Raw genomic sequence first — 19610 nt, 5'->3', positions numbered from 1 at the left:
CTAACTGTAGATTCTGGTTTTAACCACTCTGCCATATTCTCTTTACTCTCATAGAAAATGCCTCATTAGTGTGCATTTCCAGTGCAACAACGTTGTTCAAATATAAAATGTAGTATATACCTTGGTAACACATATTTTGAACCTTAAATAGAGATAAGGATTTTTAGGAAACATGCATATAATTAAATATATACAGAAATATAAAGTTATTCCTTTATTAGGCAATCTAACTTATGAAAAAATAAAAGTAAGTACTGAGAATGACACTAAACGGGACAAAGTCAGTTTTGCCTTCCCTTCTTTCCTGTTGTTGTTTAGCCCATTACATATTTTCTGTAGTCATACAAACAATGATGGATTGGAGATAGTTATGGACTATGTACATTCTAGGCTTGAAGAAATTGCGCTGACATACAGGAGTAGAGAAAATGAGGAAGAGCAGAAAACATGAATTGGACAATGGTAGGAACATGGCAAGTTGGGTGCATTTCCTTGAATATATGTAACATTCAGTAAAGTGAGTTGTCGTCCACTGAATAGTGAAATACTCTCTTCATGAAAAATTATACAGATAAATGTCTTTATTTATTTCTGTGCAAGCAGGTGTTTGATGACTGAGCTCTGATACAAATGTTGGACTTCCAGTTCTAGCAGCATAATGGTCCACTTGTCTTGAATAAATACCCCATTAAAACCAATGAACTGTTGAAAAATAAAATATTTTCTAAATATTATTTATTGCATTACTGAGCAAAAATGATAGAAAAATTGTCATAATTCCAAAGTTGAGCAAAACCAGAAACCCTGGGGAGCAAGTAATCTCTGCAGCCAGCGGGGGATCTAATAGGAGGCATCTGCATTAAAAACAGAGGCGCATAGTATTTATAGCTTTCCAAACATCAACCATGGAGAACTTAAACACTGCCTGCACTTCAAGCCTTCACATCTAAGAAATGTTTCTGAACAACATCGTTACATAAACTCAAAAGTGGAGAAATTTGCTTCCTAACTGCTCTAGAGTTTAGATGATACCTCTTTTACTCTTGACCCTTTTAATAATCAGCAGTGGAAATTATTTAGAAAGCATCCATAAGATGCCAGGTGATTGGAGATTGTCATGTATTCATAAAGAACTTATGATGCAGTTAACAGAAGCATGCAAATTGTCTGATTTAAAAATACTAGATAAAACAATACAAGAAATTACAATTGAACATCATCTTGTTGTAGTGGAAATACATGCTGATTTGAGCATTTTATATGAGAGTAAGAAAGATATAGTGTATTGCTTAAAAGAAGACCTTGGAATTAGTCTGTCTGAATCATACCGAAATGTCTTTTATTCATAAATATTTTATTAGAAAAATATTGTCTAGTTTTTAGTAGGTATTCTCCATCTATGAAATAAGCCAATTTAAGCTGAATTCAAAGTATAAAATCAGGTTTGTTGGGGTCAGCTCTCAGGCAGTGTAGAGGAATTTTAATCCAGCAACATACCAAAGGACCACATCCAAAGACACACCCACGTACACACATTTATTCCCTCTGGCTAAAATGCACACTCTGAATTTCTGTGCTTGGAATACAAACATGACAAAACTTTAATATCTCTGGCTGGTGTTCAGTACACATGCCTCTAATTCCAAACAATGGTGTTTAATTGAGGGGCAGACAAAATGATGAGTCAGAGAAAGATTTGACAGAATGAATCAGAGGTAGGATAAGCCCAACTTTCACAATAATAGACAGGAAAGAGACACCTCTTAAGAGTAGTGGAGGGAGGGAGGGAGTGAGGGAGGGAGGGAGGGAGAGAGAGAGAGAGAGAGAGAGAGAGAGAGAGAGAGAGAGAGAGAGAGAGAGAGAGAGAGAGAGAGAGAGAGAGAGAGAGAGAGAGAGAGAGAGAGAGAGATTTCATGGAGATAGTATGGGAGAGTTTGAGATTAAAGAGGAGAGTACAGTACAGGAATACAGTAGAGCTAATGGGAAAGCACAGTAGAGTTTGGGAGTACAGTACACTTTGGTGCAGTTGTGTTTGTCTAGTTCAGTTTGATGAGTTTAGGGGCAGTTTTTCCAAGCAGAGAAATTCATTGAGAAGCCAAGAAAAGCCAGTTTGAATCAGTCTTCTTAGAGAGGAGTTATGAGCTGGAATAGCTACATTGAACCAGCCAGCCAGAGTACAGAAAGAACTCAAAAGGGTGAGTAAGTCTTGGAGGATGAAAATATTCTAGGTGTAGGTTTGCAGATGGGGGTTGAAAACTGAAGTCCTCAAGGTCCAGGCTTGCAGGTAATTAGACAGTATGAAGGCTTAGAGGTTTCCAGGCCAAGGCCTAAGGATTGGTAGATAGAAAAGCTCTGGTTTATGACTATGATTTTATAACAGATGATAGATTTCAAATATATAAATAACCAGAAGGAGAGAGTCTTGCCTATAATCTTAGCACTTGAGGGGCTTAGGACAGAAAGATTGCTGTAAGTTTGAAGATTGCTCGAGCTACATGTGACCTCGTCTAAAGACAAAGTAGAGCAAAAGTAGCAATAGAACAAAATGTATTTACCAACTCTTTAGTGAGATAAGAGTTTCATGGGAAAACATGAAGACCATAGGGGAAAATTTAAATGTGAATATCTTAGGCTGGATTTAGTGATGATGTACATCTTCGTGAGGGACTCTATATGTGGTTTATGTTCTTGTGTCTTCAAAGATGAGACTCATATTTCCCTCTCAGCAGCGGAGAGTATGCCTTTAATGAAAGACTCATGGTGTAATCTAGGAAAAGGATGAATTATTCTTCCTTGGTGACATGAACCATTTTAGGATAAAATAATGGGAGGAAGTTCAGAGGAATTTTCATGCCTCTAATGTTTTCTCAAGGGTAACGTGCCACGTTAGGGATTCCGTGTCATAGGCTCCCTCTATTCCATGTCTAGACAGACAGAATACAGCCTGGCACTCAGCCTGCCCTGCAGGAACTCCTGTTTCATTACTACCCATGAAAACATTATCCTCTTGTTCAGTGGCAGTCAAGGATGGTTCACCTAAGAATTATGCAATAGCATTTATATGTAACATTGTGAATTCCACCGCAGATTGACATTATATTTCTTACAAACTATAATCTATGAAGCATGTGCTGTTGACCTGATGAAAACGTGTGTGTGTGTGTGTGTGTGTGTGTGTGTGTGTGTGTGTGTGTGTGTGTATGTGTGTGTCTTGATTGCTTTTGGTCATAATAAGTCTGACATTCACCTCACAACAAAGTGAAAGATATTTAATGCTACCCCAAATCATCACACTACCCAAATTGGGGAGTACAAACATGGAGTAGGAAACTGAAAGGTGAAAATACATAAGCAATGTGTAAACACTAATCATAGAAAACACAGAAAGTGACAAAGCTGCTCTTTGGGGTCCCCTGCAATGCTGAGGGTAGGCAGGTACTCTTTCTGGTGTCCCTTGACATAACTATTGGAGTAGAGACTGTACTGAGAACCCTTTCTAGAAAGGATGTGATGTCAGTTCAATAACAGATATATGAAAAAGACTGGAAACAATGGAAACAATAACAACAGGCAACTGAGATGCTGATGGCACACTACCAGCAGCCTCAGTCATCATCACCTGAGTGAAGGAAAGGGAACGGTTATAATTTTTAGCACCAGTGGTGGGGAATGTATTACACATTAAAGAAGAGGTGGAGAGATTTTCTAAGAGAAGCAAGGATGGCAGACTACATGGAGGCAGTATGTCCTCACTTCTCAGGTCTCTGAATCAAACAGTTTCCAAGACCAGAGGGCAGCTGAGAGAACAAGCTTCAGTTTAATACTGCACGGAGATGCGGAGGAAGCCACAGAGTGTGGTTGTTCCATCGGTCGATGAGAATGAGAGAAGGAAAACCCAGACAGGCATGATCAGGCACCAAGTGTGGGGATGGGAGCTAACAGGACACAGAAAGGAGGAGAGGCAGAGATGCAGTGGAGAACAATTGTCACAAAGGGAAATATAAAGAAAGCCGTCTGTGAGCTGAGCTGTGCAGCAGGCTGGCTTTCTGTAAGTGCTGAGCGTTGCACTGTGGCTGGAGTGCTGCTTGGGAACCATTAATCTCTACATAGTCTGCAGAACATACATCAAGTATTACCATCCACCTCGGACAGAACTGACTGTGTAGCTCCGTATGGCCCCAGTGGAATGTCTGCAGTGGGTTTCAGGTCACCGTCACAGACAGGGGATGGAGTGGCACTGACTTACTTTTTATGATTAGTAATCATGGTGGCTTTAAGAGACTGAATTGCTGCTAACCATGGTGTGTATATAGACCTGAGTCTGAGTCTCAGAAAACATAGCTTGAGCTGCATGGAAGGCAAAGCCCACTGTTCCCCCTCCACCAGTTATTACTTATCCTCCCACGCTCTAGAAAGACAGTCACCCAGACAACACCGACAATTCTCAACATATAGAGAAGTCTTAAGATTCTTTGGATTTCTAGAGGACTTTGAAACATTTAGAAATTTTAAACAAATTAAAATTTTACTTATGGTTAGAACAAATGAAATTGGATAAAAGAATGGATAAAAATATCTTCTATTTATATAGTAGAAAGGTTTTTCCATTTCAAAAAGGGTAATATGGATGAACTTTTAGAATAAATATTGTATGATTCTATTTATAGGAGGTACCTTGGGTAGTCAAATTCTTAGAATAAGAAAATAGAATGTGGTCCAACTATTTTTATAGCTGCCCCAATCTTCCTTGGCTGTTGTCATGAAATTCTATACAAATAGGAAAATAGGTTTTCTGTTCAAATATGTACATTAAGATTGGAAGTCAACCTCTGTAGCAAAAGGTGGCCTTGAAAACCAAATAGATTCTTATCGTTGTTTGTAATTTTTTTTTCTGGAAAGACAAATGAATGTTCACCACCGTTTAGGGACTATGAACATATCAAACAAATGGATAAGTGACTAAATAAATAAATTCTTTCAAGTGTAGCAAGGCTTAAATGGAGCTACTGACAATGTAGCGGCTGAGAGGTTATTTACAGGAACATGGGCAACTTGAGGGTGACTATGTAACTGGATAAAGTATCTCCTTCATTCTCATGTTGTCTCTGTCTGGTCTAGGAACCACTATCAGGGATGCACATTCTCAGGAAGGGGCAGACACTGATGATGTTCTACTCCCTTCTCCATAACAAAACATTACTGAGCTCACACGTGTGTAAGCCTCATGCAGGTAATAACAACTATTGAGAGTCCAGAGGCAATGGAGATAGGAGGAATAGACAGCTTTGTTGTTGCTGCTGTTTAATGCCTATGAAGTCTTGATTTTGTAGAAGGTAGAGTACTGGAGACTGGTTGTCAAATAATATGTTTACTGATTGATACGCTCCGAATGAAATTAATCATGAATGTTTTCTTTTATGTACTTTATTTACAATTCATTTAACTAAAACAGTTAATTTCCTCTCTGTAAGATGAAAGTCATCAACATGTACATGAAATGTGAACTAGATAGAAAAAAAATGTAATGTATACTCTTCATAATTTTAGTCTTTAAAATGAAGTTTTGATAGATTACACATGGGTAAACTTTAACACCATCATATTAAGAAGTACAAATACTTCACAATTCACCTGTAGCAGGGTCCCCAGCTGTCAGTTCCACAGACAGAGGTATTACATTCACTGCAAATATAGGACACCTGAACTCTTCTGCCTCAGCCTCCTGAACCTGTTTTATTTATATTCCTCTTTCCAGTGATGGAGACTAAACCCAAAGTTCAGAGCCTGCTAGGAAAGTGGGACAACATGGAGCTATAACACAGCACATCTCTGTGATATACATGGAAAATTAAAATAGCATTTATCTCCAGGCTGACAGTAAGGATTTAATGAGTATGTAGAATATTTCACATAGTCCATAAACTATTTGTGTTTATTAGAAAATGTAGGCTGTATATCCTAAGACCTATAATATCATAAAAATTGAGATGAATGTAATATTTATACTTACATTTACAATTTCAGAAATTATATATATATATATTTATATATTGCACATGTATCAGAATTTTACAGATTTGAGACAGTCTTTTTTTCTGAAAGGGGAATAGATTTGCATTGTGAAGATAGTAAGCCCCCTTAGGACTAATACTAAGTTACAACTTCCCTACATTCTTCATTGCAGATGGCCCCTGCTTTAGTCTCTGATTTCATGGCCACTATGTAGAAATCTTTGGTGTTTCTAAGGCAGATTATAAAGTAATTTATGGGCTCAATTTTCTTAGCAGATATATTATATTATGAACTTATTAACCAAGAATACCTCACTTATAAGCCGACTAACCTAAATAATAGGAAAAGAAGATTAAAGAATACAATAATGAAACCATAAGGATAACAGTTCCGAGAAATGATTCTCCTCGTGTAGTCAACAGGATTTCTTCTGCTGGAACCTGGGCCAACCAGAACCTGGAACTTCAGCTGGAGCCCAGAGCCCCAACGCCTTCCCTCGAGTAGTTCTTTCTTGGAGCTTCTCAAAGTAGAGCGATGAACAGTCAAAACCATCCCAAGTCTCCAAAGGCCCCACCTCCTGTTTTTGGCTCACATTTATACCTCCCCTCAGAATTTGTTGAAGGATGTTTTTCAGCTGGTTAACAACCAATCTCCTCCACATGGTGGTTCAACTTCTAAGGGGATAAACATCACCTGCTCTCTCACAAGTCTTTTTCTCATCCCTTACTTGTGATCTAAACAAAAAACAGGTTTATCTCTCCTTCAGTAATTATAGTTTGAATTTTTTTTTTATAAAAGAGAAACAGCCAAAGTATTCAAATACAAATCCTCTTGTGAAATTTCCTGCAGGTGAAGATTAATGTATTTGTGTGACACATCAACAACCCAGCTACCTCCTTCTGTATAGACGTCAGTGAGGTAAGGAATTTCTGTCAGTGTCAGTCCCTGTGAGGGGAAATATGCTTAAAACTGGAGAGATATTAAGACAACCGGTATAAACTGGAACTGTCCAGGGCAAAGTAGAACATGAATTCATCCAGATTCAGTGCTCAGATTCACAGCAGATAATAGCTGTGATCCAATTAATATTTTGTGTATTCTCCAGTGCTGGGCCTGAAGACTTTTTAAATCAAGAAATGACCCAATTTTCTCATTAGCAATTGACCTCAAAACTCTCCTAGTTCAGGCCAATATTGTAAAACATATTTATTCTCAAAGGCCTAAACAGCTTCAATCTCTCATTTTCCCCAAGTCTTAGCTCAAGGTTATATACATACTGACATTTGATTCATAATGTGAGTCCATCAGCCTGAAAGTCCATATCCATCATTTTCTACAAAAGAGAAGAAAGAAATCTATGGACATAAGATAGTTTTGCTAAGGTCAGAGTAACCTTTTGAAACAGCCACCATAAAAATAGCAGAATGCCGCTTACATTTAAATTTCAAACCAAATTTACTTTTAAGAATGATATTTCCCAAATAATGGTGGAGATATACTTGATACTAAATATTATGCAGGTTTATGTGAAATTTAAATTTAACTGGGGGGTTCTTGTTTTCCACTTACTAAGCCTGGCTAGTGTTATCCTACAGGAAACAGTCACTGTCATTTTTTCACTTTGGAAGCTGCTAACCTGCATTTCCAGGTTACTCAGGTAATTAATATTATTCCTTCTCAAGTCTCTGATGGAGTTGAAGAGCAGATAGTTTAGTTTTACAATTAAGCTTAGTTGTTTAGGGGTTAAAATGTTTTTAGGTCTAGATAGATATTTTAAGTTGATAGAAATAAGATGTGATAGATACTGATTCACATTCAGAATTTTAGATTCGTCAAGATGGGAAAGATGTTTTTCTCTAAGGCTGCCAAATACAAATAGCCAAAGCACTATAAATATAACATTTGCATAATTCCTAATTGTTTCATGGTTCTTCTTGTGGCATGTTTATTTTATATATGTGTAATAATATAAATGTATATGTAAAAAAATAAAAAATATTTTCAAACTATAAATAACTATGTTTTGTGATATTGATTCAGTCTGATGCTCATTTTCATATGCCTCTAATATAATTCTCAGAATTAACTTAAAATAATCATATATACTTGGATTAAAAAAATCAATGAACATGGAATATTTTAGTTTTTAAGTTATTTATTTATTTATTTATTTATTTATTTATTTTGTTTTTGTTTTTTCAACAAAGTGTTTCTCTGTGTAGGCTTGGCTGTCCTGGGCTCACTTTGTAGACCAGGCTGTCCCTGAGCTCACAGAGATCCACCTGCCTCTGTCTCCCCAACAGCTGGGATGACAGGCCTGCACCACCATATTCAGCATATTTTAAAATCTTAGCAACAAATGAAAAGCAGCATAGCGAACAGCATATGCTAAGCACTCAGTACTGAGTGTTGCTTAGGAACAGTTTTGTCTTTGAATTCCTTTACACTGTTAAATATTTGGAGACCTGTGAAAGGTTTGCTGTATCGTTACATTTATCAGTGATGTCTGCATGAGAATGACAACTAAGAATATTTTATGTGTTTATATTTAAAAACCATACTATTGAAAATACTGTCGTTATTATGTTTGCATGAATAGCTTACATTTTGTGAAGATTATTGAATTTTCTATAATAAGAAAATTAGGAGAGAAATATTTCCTGTTGCTGTTGTACGTGTTTTCAATATACAGTGTTGTAAGAGGTGGGTGTCACAGTTAGGATTAATAGTTTTTTAAGAAAAAGAAGGGAGATGAGAACTGTTTTACCCACTTACATGCTGCACTTGCCAAGTAAAGCCGACTAACCTGGAAATTATAGGGCCATATAAAGTCAAGAAGAGACTGATCTGGAATCAGACTTCTCATTCGTATAGGTCTGAGGAATAAGTTTCTATTGTTTAAGCTCATGGAATGTGGGAGGCCTGAACATACTATCCTTTAATCTGTTACATCGGCAAAGTATTGATCTTAAAGTCAGTTAAGAGGAAGCAGGTGCAGAAAATATCATACAAAGTTGTCCCTTCCACCCGCTTAATTGCAAAGGCCCCTTACAAAGGTATCCCAGCCCCCTTTTCCATGCTTTTCCATGCAGGATAACAAATATCAATTACTTCAGACCCTATTTGGCATCAAAGGCATGCGCATTAGCAGATAGCACTAGCCAGAGTTTATCAGCATTTCTGTGGCTTTCTAAAATTGGCTGCCCCTGATTTTTTTTTTTTTTTGGTTGGTTCTCTAAAATTAACTGTACTTTGTTAAAATTGGAACTTATGCTGGAATACAGAGACTACTTGGAGGAAGTGACTCAGTTTCTGGACTTCTATGAACACACACACACACACACACACACACACACACACACTCACACATGCGAAAATATACATGTTAACTTTCATGAAATGCGCTCCAGGAATGGTCAACTATATCTGTCTTTGGAACTCTCAGCAGTTGCAGTCATCTGAACCAAGACCTACACAAATTAGAGTCTGTTAAAGTTCTGTCATAGAGTGGGGTACAAGTCTTCCTCTCTTTAGAATTTTAGGAAGTTAGTGTATCTGTGTGTGTGTGTGTGTGTGTGTGTGAGAGAGAGAGAGAGAGAGAGAGAGAGAGAGAGAGAGAGAGAGAGAAAGAGAGAGAGAACATAAGGCATTTTCATAAATGTTTATTTGATGTTATCATTATTCTCTTTACCCCTGGACATGTAACTTTTTTATGGCACTTAAGAACTTCCTTGCACTTTATATCTCTACTGATATCCTGCTAACTGACTTCAAAAGTAGTCTTGCATTCCAGCATCAGAGAAGAAGGATGGCTACCAGGGGTTACAGCAGTCATGATAGATTTGTACAGATGGCTCAAGTCTCCATAATCATTGAATGAAGAACATTCAGAAGTATAAGAATAACAGGATCACCATAAAGTCATAATAACACCATCTACTGTCTTTAATGCATTTATATTCGCCATGTGTTAAGGCCCACGATAACAGAATTAATTCCTAATAAAGTCATTAAGGAGTTATACTCTTTTTAAAGTTCTTAGCTAGACGTAGGTAGTATTAGGAAAGCTTCAGAGTTCTCATGAATAATATATATTTTGAGATAGGAATAAACAAATAGTAGCTACTTGTGATAAATTTGAATGTGTTCATACATATATACACATATATATACACATATGTATGTGTGTATGTGTGTATAAATGTGAGTATATGGATATATTTGTATGTATATACATGTAATACATATACACATATACATTTGTAATGTGTGTATATATAAATACTCAAATTTATATATATTTATGCATGCTCTATATCTATGTAATTATTCCTATATATACAGATTAGATAGAAAGATTCATAGATACATATATATGTATATATATGTGTGTGTATATATATATATATATATATATATATATATATATATATATATATATATATACACCATATGAACACTATCCTACAAACTTGTATTTCAGCATTTAAAATGATTATCTACTACATAGATTTTATTCTGTCCTATGGAGAATACATTACTCAAAGGGACTGTCAAGATAACATCACCTAAGTTCTTTTCATAGTTCTTATTCAAGAAACAAAAAATACTTATTTCAATATAAGACTTTGTTTTGTTTTGACCATTTTCATTGTAACATAACTATTTGTTAATGCTTTTGTTGTGTTTTGTTTTGTTTTCCAAGACAGGTTTTCCTTGTGTAACAGAACCCTGGACTCATTTTGTAGGCCAGACTGGGTTTGAACTCACAAATCCTCCTGCCTCTGTCTCCTGAGTACTGGGATTAAAGACATGCACTACCATGCCTGACCTCTTGATGCTTTTAAAGAATGGGCACTACCCGAATAGTTAACATTTTCTGAAGCAAAAACTTAAGTCAAGTTTATTTTTTAATCTTTTTTTTTCTCCACAAGGAAAGTATGCTTTTCATTTTACTCTTCAATTTTATTACACTAAAAATAAATCACCAAGATAACCATTTTACATGTAAATATTGCAGAAAAACTTTGTTTCCTCCTTTGGGTGTTGATGTAATTTTTTATATCAATGTTGATCTTATGGAAGTGAATTTGAAGGAAAAAACTTTCCCAAAAAAATTCTATGAAAAATAAATGGAAATAACAAGGCACACAGTGATTATGGAAAATGCTTAAATTTACTGTCTAGAGAAATATCAATTGAGTTGCCACCCAAATACTCATAAAGAGGAAATATGAAAAAACAGTAGAAGCTAGGTTGTGCAAACAACGTGACTATACACCTGCTTAAAGCAGTCAAAGAAAGGGTTTCTTTTATGACACACTTCAAAAATGTTCACTGACATATTTAGAGACTACATTATGATTTTTCAATGGATGCATATTATGAAGAGATTGGACTAAGAAAAGCATTGCACTCATTACTAGCATTTAGCATGAGTGTTGCTAACATTCACAGTTGTTTTCTTGGGTATTTGGAAATGACCTATGACTAACAGCAATCAGCATAACATCATGTAAGAAACCAGAGCACAATCCTGACACCTAGCATCCAACCTTTTCTGTTTCTTCCACCTCTCTCTTTGTCCCGTCCTCTACGGATTACTCTTCTCTTTCTAAGAATGAAGCCTTTCAGAATAATGTTGCATATTGATGATTGGTCCTGATCTTGTCACCCAATGCCTTTAAAAGGAACTGTGTCAGAAAACACCATGTTGGCCATTCTTGCCTTGAGTGTCAAGCCCTGGTTGTGTTCTATAGCGACGTCATCTCTCACAGTCTCCCTGAGGACCCTATAGGCAGTGGACCTTAGTGGGTCTTGCCAGTGTCTACTTTTGTTTTACTCCTTTTGAGACAAGGTCACATTATGTAACTTGGATGGAGCAGGCTGGACTTGGTTTGGGTAAAGTATTTCATGTTTCCTCAGACGGTCAAGTATGAATGGAGAATTTTAGTGAGTTTTCTTTCTGTCCATTTCAGTCTTTAACATATTTGTAGCATCCAAATAAGCATTAACTTAATTAAATAAAGATTTGAGTGTAGCAAAGGACCTGGTGAGGTTTATGAAGCACCTTTAAAAGTTAGCCTAGATATGCATAATTCCTCATCATTGGTCATGTACAAATATAAGATAACTATATTATCACTATATTCTATTGTTCTAAAACTGTATTGAATGAATACAACCCTCCCTGACTGGACATGGTGATGATATCACTACTTATAAAGAATTTATGTTTCTTAATCACAGAAGCTCAGCACATATTCCACCCTCTGTCAGTTGAACAGAAAAAAAATCTCTCATAAATTACCTATTTAAGTTAGTTTAGGGAAAAATCTCTCTATTTGATTTCAGTTCTACAAAATAATTGATTGAAGTCTCATTAAACTGGTATGTCCAGAAAACAAAATACTTCCTGTGTACTCAAACCATTTCCAACTAATCATTCTTACTTTCTTTCTAAAACTTCTCTTTGATTTTTCCAACACCTGACCACTTTGATGTCTGCCCCATTAAAAGAAACTCTCCATAACATACTGCTTTTGTTTATTCCTGAACAGGCAAGTCAAAGCATATGCTTTTTTTTTCTACAAGAATGATGGGTTATAATATTCAGCATCTGCCAAGCTATGTGGCAGGTACTATTAGAAGCTCTGTATGTATGGGTCACATAAAGCTTGTTTCTTGGAGGCTGAAACTCTTTTCATTCTTATTGTGTTGATGGATGACTGGGTAGGAGAATAAGTGGATAATAGATTGCTTGACATCACCTTGACTTGGACTAATATTAGAGCCTAAGTGTGATTCTCATTCTTTCACAGTCATGTTTTCAGGATTCTACTGACTTAAATGGAAAATATTATATCTCAAAACAGTGATACCCAGGAGAGAGGCAACTTCTAAACGGACAAAACAATGAAAGAAAGCTACAACCAATGGAAGGGTACATATACATGTTTTTTACTGAAGGCACTGGGTGGTTTAAAACCCACTCCATGTATACTGTGCTTTATTTCCTTAGACACGCAGGCAATCTCTCAGAAACTGGAGTTTGTAATTGTAAGGAGATGTCCATTCTTGTTCACTCAGACTGTCATGCCAAACAGCTTCCCAGTCAGTGTGGACAGTTTCTGGAAATTATTCCTGTCCCCTGCAATTCCCACTGGGCCCATCCAACCTTATTCTTATTTCTGTCTCTTTCCCTGTCTGTCTCTTTCTTCATCTCTCTCTCTCTCTCTCTCTCTCTCTCTCTCTCTCTCTCTCTCTCTCTCTCTCTCTCACACACACACACACACACACACTTACACACAAAACACAGATGGTTCTCCTTCATTTGCCATAATGATTTAAGGATAGCACAGTTTTAACTTTCATGTCAAATTTCAGACACATGGGCCTTGGATCAAATATCCTGCTGGCCTCTGTCCAAAGTTTTTTTTTTCCACCTTGGATTTCTTGATTTAATTACCTCAAACTCAGATAAAGCCAAACCCAAATTGCATAAAAAAAAATGATAGCTGGCTATTATTGAATGTGCTTCATATTTAAAACAATTGCAAAGATTAGCTGCAATATGAGCTGGAGACTACATCTATTTCTAAAACAGTTTTCCTGACCAGGTTTTTACTAGGCGTGAACATGTTTGAATGCACTTTACTCCACTTGCTGTGACTGTCGGTTGCCTACTAAACAGGACTGAGCAGGAAAGCCTGGGCTGAAGTTGTTCGAGGGTGACTTGGTAACCACCTTCATCATCCAGGTGTGATTATGCCGAGGATGGAGACCAGCTGTTTTTGCTCTCCGATGAAGCAAGAACCAGAGAATAAGGGCATAAATTGCAGCTGGAGGGAGTTGGTGTGATGTAAGGGGAGACTCTGGGGGTAGCCTGCATGGTTAAGCAGAGAAGGAGTTAGCAGAGCGGCTGATTCCTTTCCTGACAGTGTGTCTGGAGTGGTTTGGGGAGCTTTCTGAAAGGCAAGGGTTCACCTAGATGGCTTGGACAGAACTTTTTGGTTCCAAGATTCTGCCTTTATTTCTCATTATGTGTTTCTACCAATGGTACCCAAGGTCGGCTTTATGATGTAGATGACTTGCAAAAGTTACATAAATAGAAGCATTAAAAAAAAAAGTGGACAGCAAAGGAGTTAAATAATACAGAGAGAATACAAATTAGGATTTGAAATCAAGCTGACTTGGAGTCTAGGTTCAGTTAATTATTTGTTTTCAGAATCCAAACAAATTACTTAGTGTCCTTTGGTTTATTTCATCATGCTCTTATGAGAACAAGATAAAATATCCATAAAGATACAACTGAAAGAAAACATTCTCTGTTCACCAACAAATCCTAATGATTTTTATATTTTCTTTAGACGGTATATAACATTTGTTTATATATTATTTCTTGCTTTTCAAGAAAAAATTTGAATTAGTGGTTGGTGCTCTTATAGTTCTACAATGTCAGGACAAAAGAAATTGAGGGAATTAAATAGATCAGAAGGACACTTTAGAGATTAGAGCTGGAGCCATTTTTTCCCCCTAAATCTGACCTCAACTATTTCACTGTTTACCATGCTTTGTCTACGAAAGTTTGGAAAAGAGAGATGTGAAGTACAGCCGCCATGCTTGTGTTCTCTTCTCAGATAAGGGAAGCAGTTAACACAGAAGTTGGGCACATGCTGTTCTTCCAATTGCCCTGAATCCAGAACCACAGCCCAGCAGGAGAAAGCAGAATGAGTGGGAAATGATGAGTGGAAGCAAAGATGCCACAGAGGATGAAGATGACAGTTAGTGGGTACCGTGACAGTGGTGCGAGTGTCATGCCAGCTGGGAGAATAACACAGGGAGACTCTGGCCAACTCAAAATCCCTGACACGCCTGAGTCGCTGGGATCACAGACGGAAGAATGTGGCATGGAGGAGCTACTTGACTCTTTTCATATTACGCCACATAGCCATAGTGCTTAACAGCTTGGAATAGATGTGCAGCTTGAGTCACCTCAGCCATCATGATGGAGAATATGGGTAACTCCTTCTGGTTTTAAACATGCCAATGCATCTTGGGGTGTGTGACTGTAAGGCCATGAGAACATTATGGATTTTGGTTTAAATAAGCTGTTGTTGTGTTAAAAAAATCATTTTAATAAAGACCTGTAATTAAATGTAAAAACCTGTTTAGAGACATCTTAAGTTACAGTTTAAAATGCTTCCTTTATATTCTACCTCTTCATTTGTATTTCAGCTGCAAAGTCTTAGGGAGTTCCCCTATATTTAGGTATTTTATATTTTCAACTTTACTGATGGTGGGTTCGTTGAGTCTGATGTAATCCGTATATTGATTATATTTATAGGGTCACATTTTTATGTGAACTGCGTTTAATTGAATGACAAATGAGACCTATATATTAGCCTTCTCAGACTAAACTCTCAAAAATACAATTTAGGTAAAAAGAAATTAATTTTCACTCATTGCTAGTCTTCCCTTGGCTCTAAATTGAAGTCTGTGTTTGCTGCACCAATGATCTAGTGCTTGTGTTATATTTTCTTGAGCAGGAAAGAATGTCCCTTTAGGTATACTTCCCTAGAAAGACAGTCACTCCTTAGAGAAAACGGATGGCTGTGGGAAAATAGGGGCATGATGCTTTTAAGAAGCATATGTCTAGAAAACCTGGTAAAGGAGTTAGTCTTTCTTCTTAAGTCAATCTTCCCCTAAAGCTTCAGGTCTACTGTCTAGTGGAAAAATATGGCTCCTGTTAAGAGTCCCACATGATCGCTGGGACTGGTGGAATCTGTAGCTGCTTTGCTGTGTTTTGTCATGAATTAGTAAAGGCAGACTGAAAGTGAGGATGGCATGCTTTGATTCCTGTTGGTTAAAAAAAAAAAAAAGGACAAATTCAATTCCCATTGGGTTAAATTTTATGTGCAAATAAACTGTGCCTAACTTTATAAGAAAAGGCTTTGTGAGAAGTCATTTTGCCTGCCACATAGATTAGTTTTTAGTAGAAGCATGGAGACATTGTTCATTATATTTAAGAACAATGGACAAGTACAGAGACCAACCAAGCATATTCCATTAAATATTATTGAATATCATTTTTCAAGATAAACTATACAATGAAAACATTCAACTATACTATGTATTACATTGCTGCCGCAAAGCACCCAAAACCTCAGATTTGGCATGAAATCCAAGATTCTGCTTAATAAAGATGTCAGTTTGTTATTCAGTATATGAAGTAAGAATATATATGCATCTACATACACATATATAATGGTATATGCTTTTGTATATGTTATTAAATGAATATAATGTCTCAAATCAATGAGTGTGACAGGAAGATATTGAACAGGAAATGTTAAAATGACTGGTCTGTCTGGGTCCTTTGTGGAGTGTGTGAAGAGGAAATTATATTGGGTGCTTGTTCCTCAGTTTTGTTCTATAGTGACAAAGGACCTAGACATTTTATCTAGATGTAACAGTTCCCAGAAAACAAGAGATGTTTACAGGGTAAATACCAAATAAATCACTATACGTCCATTTTTCCATCCCTCGACAGTACTTGATGACATAAAATTAAATGACATTTAAATTCTGTGCCTCCATAATTGTTCAGGAGTACAGACCCTGGGATGTCAGCACACACTACCTGGGACAGAGCCCAGGAGAACTCAGCTTGGAACAGAATTTGAAATTTTACCTTCTCGGTCTAATGGTGAAGGAACGATGTGTGTTCCACTTACCTTCCTGTGTGTTTTCTTTTCTGGAAACTGTGAGTGGCACAGAAATTTTCAAGGTTTGAGAGAGAATATAAGTACTTATTATGTCCCTAAGCCAGATATGCTAATAAGTGGACACTGTTTTACGAATAATGTTTAAATTATATCCTGCTTTACTTTGTAGTAAAAATATATGTCAACTGAAACACACAACAATATGATTTGGATGGTTGACTTTGCTGTACTTATTTAGTCATCTTTCCGTCTAAGAGTGGTTTTCTGTTACAGGTCTTAGAAACAAAACGTCTTTTTGCATCATCCTTCTGCCTAGTTTTTAAATTAATAGGAATGATAAGATGCGGTCTTTTAAAAAGCTGACCAGAATATCACATTTATATGATGAAAAGTCTGCCTACAGACTGGCCCACACTACACTTCACCTAGACAAATGCCTGCAAATACAGGTGATATTGGAACAGCAACTTAATCGTGCCTGTGACATAGGAACTTCCATTCAATCCCCCCACTGAAGTCCTTGCAATTGAATTAGAAAGAAAGGCAGAGTAAAAGCGAGCAGTGAAAAGGAACTTTGCAGAGTTAAATTGGTAATAGACTGAGAGAGCAGCGAAATTGGTAATGGGCTAGCAAGGCAAAGCACAGCATTGAGCTTCACAGAAATTGCGGCTGAAAGTCATTACCACCTGTGAGCTGTCCATTCAGCTGTTAGAATGTGTTCTCAGCATTGATTCGGTTCCTGCTGGTCACGGGCCTGGTGCAGGGTCTTGTCGTGTAGAAGACATCTGACAGAAAGCAGAGGGAAATTAAGTAAGTAAATAAAAGAGAGGAAGAGAGAAAGGTGAATGCGAGATGGGTTTAACTAGAGAGTAGCCTTTGCCCAGGAGCTACTGCTGCCTCTTAACATGCTTTCCAAAGCAGGAATGCTCTGATTGAAATGAAATAGCACAGGCATACTTAATCACAAGCAAACAAAAGACAAACATGGTTTTCCTCGTACTTGTTTTCACAGTTTCTGTATTATGCATGCTCATATCACAGGCAGAAGAAAGCAAAATGATTACTATCTTAAAAACATGACAGGAGTAGGCACATTTTAATAAAAACTTTACAATGCATCAAAAATGGTGTTGCGAGGTGGCACCTTTACACATAGATTCCCATTTAATTTTCACTGCTGTTTTCAGTAAGATAACATTGAATCACTTTGTCTTTAAAAGAAGACTCACTGAGAGACACAGAGATACACACGGACAGAGACACTGAGAAGACACACATACACACACACACACACACCACACACACACACACACACACACACACACACACACACACACACAGAAGGAGGGAGAGGGATTTTTAATTGAATTGTGTCACCCCCATTCACATGTTGAATATCTGTTAGTATCTGAAATGTGACTTTACTTAAAAATATGGTTAGTTCAGTCAATCAATTCTAGAATAAGATGATGCCTAAGGGCAGAGACACAAACAAGGAGAATACTGCCACAATCCAACAAAACTCTACAATGTATTCTGAGAGAGAAGGAGTGTCTTAGAAATGAAGTACACATTAGAGAAAAATGGGTAACTTGAGGAATAACCTGATCATGATGGCTTCGTGGAGCCTGTGTGTGGAAAGCATGGTACAAAGAAGGAGAACATTATAATTTCTTAAAGCTGTCACTCTTCCCAGGATTTGTCACTTCAAATCCAGTAAGAAATACAATATATTCCAAGAGTCCTACATAATCCCCAGGATTTAGACTCTTTATCTGCCTTGGCTGTAGTTACTAAACACTTGGCATATTTCTATTCCATCTTCAGAGTCTATAACCCTCCAAACACCATGATCCTAAAACTCTACCTTTTAGTTCTTTGACATGGTGTATTTTTGTTGTTTAAACAATGTGGCTTTGGTGTACCTTGCGTGTTAATTAAAAGGTGTGAAAGACTTAACAATTTACTGAACAGAACGGAACCAATCATTTGTGGAGTTGGGATTTGAACTCTGATGTCTAATTCCTGTGCGTTCCTTTACTTAACTTCCCTTTTCTGTTTCTTCAAACCAGTACAGAGTGGCATTGGGAATGCTCCAAGTGACTTGTGATCCATCATTACTGAGTCCTGAATCCTTCTTACAAACAACTCACATCCCTGTTCATCTCATCTTTTCTTCAACGTCACTGAATGCAGCTATTTTCCTGGCTGCATCAGTAGAGCATTTAAGGTGTGTGGATATTCCCGAAGTATTAATGTAAAGCCTATCAACACTACAGAATGTCTCTTTAAAAAAAAAAAGAACTCCCATTCTTTGGAACTAATCAGTACAGTTATTTTTAAATACTTTTATATTTATTTATTTATTTTACTTTTTTACATATACATTTATATTATTCCATATATATACAAGAAACTACCTATACCAAGAAGAACCATGAAACAATCAGGAATTATATAAATGTTACATTCTTAATGTTTTGGCCATTTGTATTTGACAGCCTTGAAGAAAACATCTTTTCTATCTTGGTGTGTCTAAAATTCTCAATGTAAATCAATCTCCCATCACATCTTGTCATTATCAAGTTAAAACATCTATCTAGACTTAAAAACATCTTAACCTCTAAACAACTAAGCTTTCTTGTAAAACTAAGCTACCTGTCTACATCAGAGACTTGAGAAGGAATAAACTTGATTACCTGAGTATGCCAGGAGTGCAGGTTAATACTTTTCCAAATGAGAAGATGACAGAGACAGTTTGCTATCTGGATAGTCACCCAAAACTCTCTATTATGTTGGAATATCTTCAGCCTTCTGGCCCAATATATCTGATGGACATATTTGTAAGGCAGGAACTGTTGAGGACTTGCT

This window comes from Acomys minous, assembly GCF_964271855.1.
Source record: "Acomys minous genome assembly, chromosome: 10".
Classification (NCBI taxonomy): Eukaryota; Metazoa; Chordata; class Mammalia; order Rodentia; family Muridae; genus Acomys; species Acomys minous.
The sequence above is the reverse complement of the archived record's forward strand: the minus strand, read 5'-3'. Positions refer to the sequence as shown.